Source organism: Buceros rhinoceros, unplaced genomic scaffold, assembly GCF_000710305.1.
Source record: "Buceros rhinoceros silvestris isolate BGI_N320 unplaced genomic scaffold, ASM71030v1 scaffold19553, whole genome shotgun sequence".
NCBI classification, from domain to species: Eukaryota; Metazoa; Chordata; class Aves; order Bucerotiformes; family Bucerotidae; genus Buceros; species Buceros rhinoceros.
In genome coordinates, this window is record NW_010402046.1 from 44,302 (window position 1) to 50,365 (window position 6,064).

Consider the following 6,064-nt stretch of genomic DNA (forward strand, 5'->3'; position numbering starts at 1 on the left):
ACCACAAATTCTCAAGGCACTTCTGTAACCTGCTATAGGAGATTTGTTTTCACGTACCTACTCAAATAATTCTAATAGGTTAAAGGCACTACTTAATTTTTCCAAAGCATTACAATTTTAAACTATTTACTAGTCATAGTACATAATAATGACTTCATAGTTTAACTCCTTAGATCACTCCTAGTATTTTGAAAACAAATAATGAGTTGTGCAAAATGGAGTCTGTTAAATAAATTACTTTTGCCAGAAGCTTAGTCAATTCATAATCCTGGGTGTGGCAGACCAGATGATTTGTGTTTCGTTAGCACCTACTAAGCAGAACTAAGAAGATCAGCAATTCTAGAACTACACCTTAATGTTAGTATTAGAACTTAGTTGCTCGGGGGGGAAAAAAAAAAATCACTTCTCAATTTCTTTCAGTGTGTATTTTTCTTTCTACACCTTTATCTGTGACTTCAAATTATCATATCTGCCTTTTCTACTTCACGGCACTTCAAGTTGGCCTTTGGAAAAGAGACGGCTCTTACATTTTAGCATTTCTTCTACTTCTTGCTTTCCCTTCACACTTCTCCACTGCCAGTATTTCCTTTGATAGCATCTACACCAAATTTAGCATTTAGGCAAACTTCACCATTTTGTTTAAAGGCCCCTTGGTTATCTGCGAAATTAACCCCTAATTCCAAAAGCACTCATTGCTTTTGATAAGAAACTACATCAAACATCGCTCTCTTTCTTCTCTCTATATAAACTTAAAGACAATTCCTGTGGGAATCAACTTCAGGTAAAATTTCAAGAGCTTGAGACAGCCCAAGGGCTCAGTGAATTAAAATGAATGGTTGTGGTTCGCTCTCCTTTTTGTGCCTGCCCCTTTGCCACTTTTCGGTCTGGAGCAGTGGCTTTCTCTGTGCCTCTTCAGAGAACTGAAGCAGCCCCAAGTCCAAGCAGGTTACAAGCAGGAACAGCGAAGACCTCTGCCTGTGTATTCCTATTCCCTTCCTGTGTCAGCACTAGTACTTGCAGGATTTGGGGTCAGACACATCAGCTCAGCATCTTTAAGATTTATTCCTTGTGAAGGAACTTTTCGGTTATCTCAGTGTTCCCATGCAGCTAACTCTACAGCAGCGTGAGCACCAGCACGAGAGCAGAGGAGGCAGTGACACCACCCAAGGCAGGGCAGAAAAGGCTGTCCCTTCAGAAGCAGCACAGCCCGAGAGCAGCACACGGCAGTCATGGAAACCACAGATTAGCGTCTAGGCCCGGCTGTCATGAAAGCTAAACCTCCACGTGAGCTGATGCATTGCTGACTTCCTTCTCTTGTGCTTACGGCTTCTCAAGAGGCAACACAAAGCCACTAAGACAGCGACCACACGTCAGTTACACACCCAGTGTTACTCCAGAGCCTGGAAAACCACCACCACCCTAGCTGCAAAGCAGACACCATAAATGGGTGTAGGAAACACTTCTTTCCTGGAAAGAAGGATGTGCTCTACCAGTGAGCTGCACGTGGAAATGGTATTCACAAATCCCCTAAAATGGTTACCCTTTTTGTCTTACAAGGTTCTAATTTGACTTATATCCCAAATATTCCTCCTAAAATCAGTTTTAGAAAAGAAAAAACACAAATTCCCAACAATTAATGTATTTTTCTGTAATTAACTTATTTAATTGATTATACGTGATATAAACCTTCAGAATAGATAGTTCACAATATTTCATTCCAACAGAAAATCAGTAAAAGAAACACATTACTATACAAACTCATTCATGTGTAGTTAGAAGCAGAGGTTTTCCTGAACTTGTAGAAACATCAGTGCAAAATTAAAACTATCACAAAGCACTAGAGAAAGCAAGCTCATCGCTACTGTCACTCTGCCATGGTTAGTTCACTATTCCACTTGGAAAAAAAAAAAAAAACAAAGCCAACCAGAACAACAAAACCAAACCACTGGCTCCAAGCTGCACCTCACCACTGTCAAAAGTTAGTTCCCTTCAGTATCAAGTCTACAAGGTTTTTTGCATGTTTTTTCCATCTTTTTAAAAATAAATGCCAACAGTAAACCCTGGCTCCTCAACCTATGAACACCTTTGTGTTTTGTTCAGAGTATCAGCAGTAAGACATGTTGAATACTGTAACTAAAAGGAAGATATTTCACAATTATGAAACAAAATTCCAATATGAAAGTCAACCTGAACATCATTAGGGGTGTTCTGCACCATCCAAACTCCAATAAAATTGAAAAAATTCCAGACTGAAGCAGTTTGGAGTGTACTGATTTGCAGTTCTCAAACGACTTCAAGTTCTGCTCGGGACACATCTGCAATATTTGATAGAGCAAACTGCCTTCCCTCCAAACAACTGAGAAGTGAGGTACTGTAGTGACAGCTTCTAATTTTAAGGAAAACTGCAAAATGAAGTAATTGCATGTTATAAGCTATAAGCCTAACTGCAAGTTGGTGGTACTTAAAACACACCGGCAACACAGACAAATTACTTCCTACCATGTATCAAAACCTCTTCTTTTCATTCTAATCACCATAGGGTATTTCAATTTTTTATGAAAATTCTCTTAAAGTACAAAAGAAGAACTTCCAAGAGTAGAGATTTTTCCCTTAATAGAACTTTGGTTCTCGTGATTTGGAGTACTGCTAATCAAGACAGGTAGTAAAATATGCGCACAACTCTCCTGAAAACCAGACTGTCATGAAGACTCTGCCCTCATCTAAGAGAACAGTATTTCTACTGAGGACTTTCTGTAAGCCATATATAGATATACGCACGCACATGTATACACATACACAAATCAGCATTTCATCCGCAGTGGAGGGAGGCCACGGGGCCCGGGGAGCCACACAGCCGCCTTTCAGCATCCCCTCCTTCAGCCAGCGTACAGGCAGCCAGGGCCCTTTCCCCCCGCAGGGGAGGGAGCCCCCGGGGCCGGGGGAGCCACACAGCCGCCTTTCAGCATCCCCTCCTTCAGCCAGCGTACAGGCAGCCAGGGCAGCAGCAGCCTCCCAGGTGGAAGCTGGGGTGCAGACCCTTCTGTGGGGGACACGAGGCTGCCTCTGCACTAGTGCTCACCTGGCAGAAAGGGGTGGAGGCAGGAAAGCTCTCCGAAACAGAAACCAACCCTCCGCACACCAATGGAGTACGAGAAACCTCACCTGGCCAAAGTATCTACCAATATCTCATTGAATAACCCCATCTGAATTAATGACATCTACTTGGATCTTTCTAATGTTACCTGCTCAACTCTGATAACAAAGTAATGCATATCGGGCTTTTGATATGTCTTGCAAAAAGATGAGTTTGCAAATAGCTTCTTTTTATGCCCAAAAGTTGTACTAAAGCAAAGGAAAATAAGCTTCCTTCTGAAAAAGTTTCATTCACAAGCAGCAACCGGCTTTAATAACTGACCCAGCGATTAACAGAATCTGGGTTTTACATAGATAAATCACCTGAAACAAACCACACTTTGCCACATTTCACATACACTTACTAATTTAATTTACCTTATGACACAGTAAAAGGAAAGTTATATTCTAACATATGTTTATGGCTCCATACATTTCATTGGAGCCATCTGGAAATCAAAATCAAATACAACTGAAATAATTTTTTAAAATGTTGTGGGGATTTGGATTTTTTTTCCAGACATTATCTGAAAAGTTCCTAAAGTATCTCACTCTAGATTACCAGAACAACATGCAAGTTCCTCGATTAGCAGCGTCTGCTCGCAGCGACGAAGGCCAACCATGGACTGGGCTGCGTTACTAAGTGCGTAGCCTGCAGGTCAAGTAAAGTGCTTACTGCAGAGAGGCCACATCTGGAATACTGCGTCCAGTTTTTCTCTCTCCCAGTACTGGAGCAAGTCCAGCAGAAAACCATTAGGATGCACAAGGGGCTGAAGGGCATGACAAGAAAAAAAATTGAGGAAACTGCGTTTGTACAGGCTAGGAGGGAGAAAAACGGGGTGGAGTGGGTGGAAAGCATCTAATTGCTCTTTTAAGTTACATAAAGGGGGATTACAGAGGAAACTGATCCAGCCTTAGAGGTAAAAATTTCAAAGGACAAGAGGCGACAATCGCAAGTTGCAGCAAGGGAAACTCATTTTTTTAAAGGCAAAGTTTAACTAGACAACTGGTTTAACACTATAACCAGAAGCTGCTCAGAGATGCTGCGGAATCTCCATCCCTGGAGATCTTAGAAATACTGAGTGGACAAGCTGAGCAACGTGATTTACTTTTGACATCAGTCCTACTTTGAGGAAAAGCCTGGACTACATGACTCAGGAAGTGCCTTTCAACCTACATTTGCTGTGAAATACTCCACAGCAAGATGTCGCAAAATATTTTTATTAAGTATCAAACTGATCAGTTAATTTCATTTCTAGATCACAGCTGAAAGCTATCACAAAGCACCAGCATTAAAAAAACTACTACGTTGGCAAAGTATTAGTTTTCAACTGAAGCTGAGCAGGACACCTACTCAGTGGGTAAGCACTACCTCTTCTGTGGGCTGTAGATCCCCTCTCCTAAATAAGGACCTCACCGAACTAACAGAGCCTGGAGTCCTACAAATACACATTTCTGGTCTGAAGAGTACCAAGAAATCCATCTGTGAAACTGGGGAGTCTGTCGTGTCTCTTTGGGGGAGTCTGGCTTCTCATATGGGACCTCCTTACTCAGACTCTTCCTCCGTGAAGCAGCACATAGGATTTCTTCACGCTAGCAAAATACTTATTTTTAAGAAGCTTGCGGAAGCCTTCCATCTTTAAAATTTCAACCACCTGCCAAATTTCACAGAAGGCAGGCAGCAAGTTCAAGAATCGCAGGTAGAGGAACAGGAGATGGGACTGATGCAACCGCATACAGATACTGTGAACATACAAGCCTTATTTCCTTAATAAATCATGCCCAAAAAAATAACAGAAATGACTTCTATCTGTTTCCATGGGGTAGACCACACTATGTTAAGAGAATGTGTTATTTCTTGACAAAACGCAAGGGTCCCTGAGCTGTGCTCTTCAGCTGTTACGCCAGTATCCCATTACTCTGGGCAGACAGGAGAAGTCATCCCCTCACCTTCCATAAATCCCAAACACAGCTCTGAATGGAACAGAGAGTGAGTGGCTGCTGTCCCGCTCCGATCCTGCCTCACAGCTTGCTGACCACCTGCCGCATCACAGGGGAGAGCAGGAAAAGCAGCTCAAATTGCTCCTTCCCCTTCCCTCCTCGGGTTAAGCAAGCGCTAGGAGTTTGAGTGTCCGAAAGGCAATGCTTACCGCAGCCCTCTCCCCAGAGGGAAGAGCCTGGTAACTGGCCACCAATGACAGTCCCCTATTCCCCGATCTGATCCTTGCTCTAGGAGGCTGTAGTAGGTTTGGCTGACTGTATCAGCTCCCTGTTCTCCTTATCACACAGGCCAGAACCTGTTAATTACCAGGTACTGACACCCATACACAGCTGGTGCTCCCTAGAAGCACACATGAACAAGGACACAAATCTCTACACAGTCCCATGAAGTGTTTTATTTTCATCTTTTAATATAAATACCTATGCCTTGCAGATTGTTCTGTTCCTGATTTTTTCCCGTTTTGAGTGTCTTCTCAGTTTTCATTTTAAATTATCCATCCTCTAAAAGTAGGGCTTTTCCATGAGACAGTAGGAAGGAGCAGAACTTTGAAAAAAAAACACCGCTAAATGTTTTAAATAGTCTTTTCAGTATTACTGTAACATTCATCTATTGACTACCGTAACTCCTAATATCACTCTTCTATAGCACATCAGTAACACCAAGATGTCTTTGGAACAATGCAGTCAAACTCAGACCAAGAAAAGCTTGAGCTGCAAGACTGATTCTTCCAACTGCATTCACCTTATTATTTATATGCGGTTATTTGCAGCAGTGATCATACTTGACAGTCACATAAGCCTGATGACAAAAGGGGCCTCCAAACACCAGAACATTCCATTCACCACTTCTTTCCAATAAGATTACTTGCTTTATACTGTCAAATTATCATCCTTGCCAAATTACCACTGACCAACTGGATGAAGAACAATA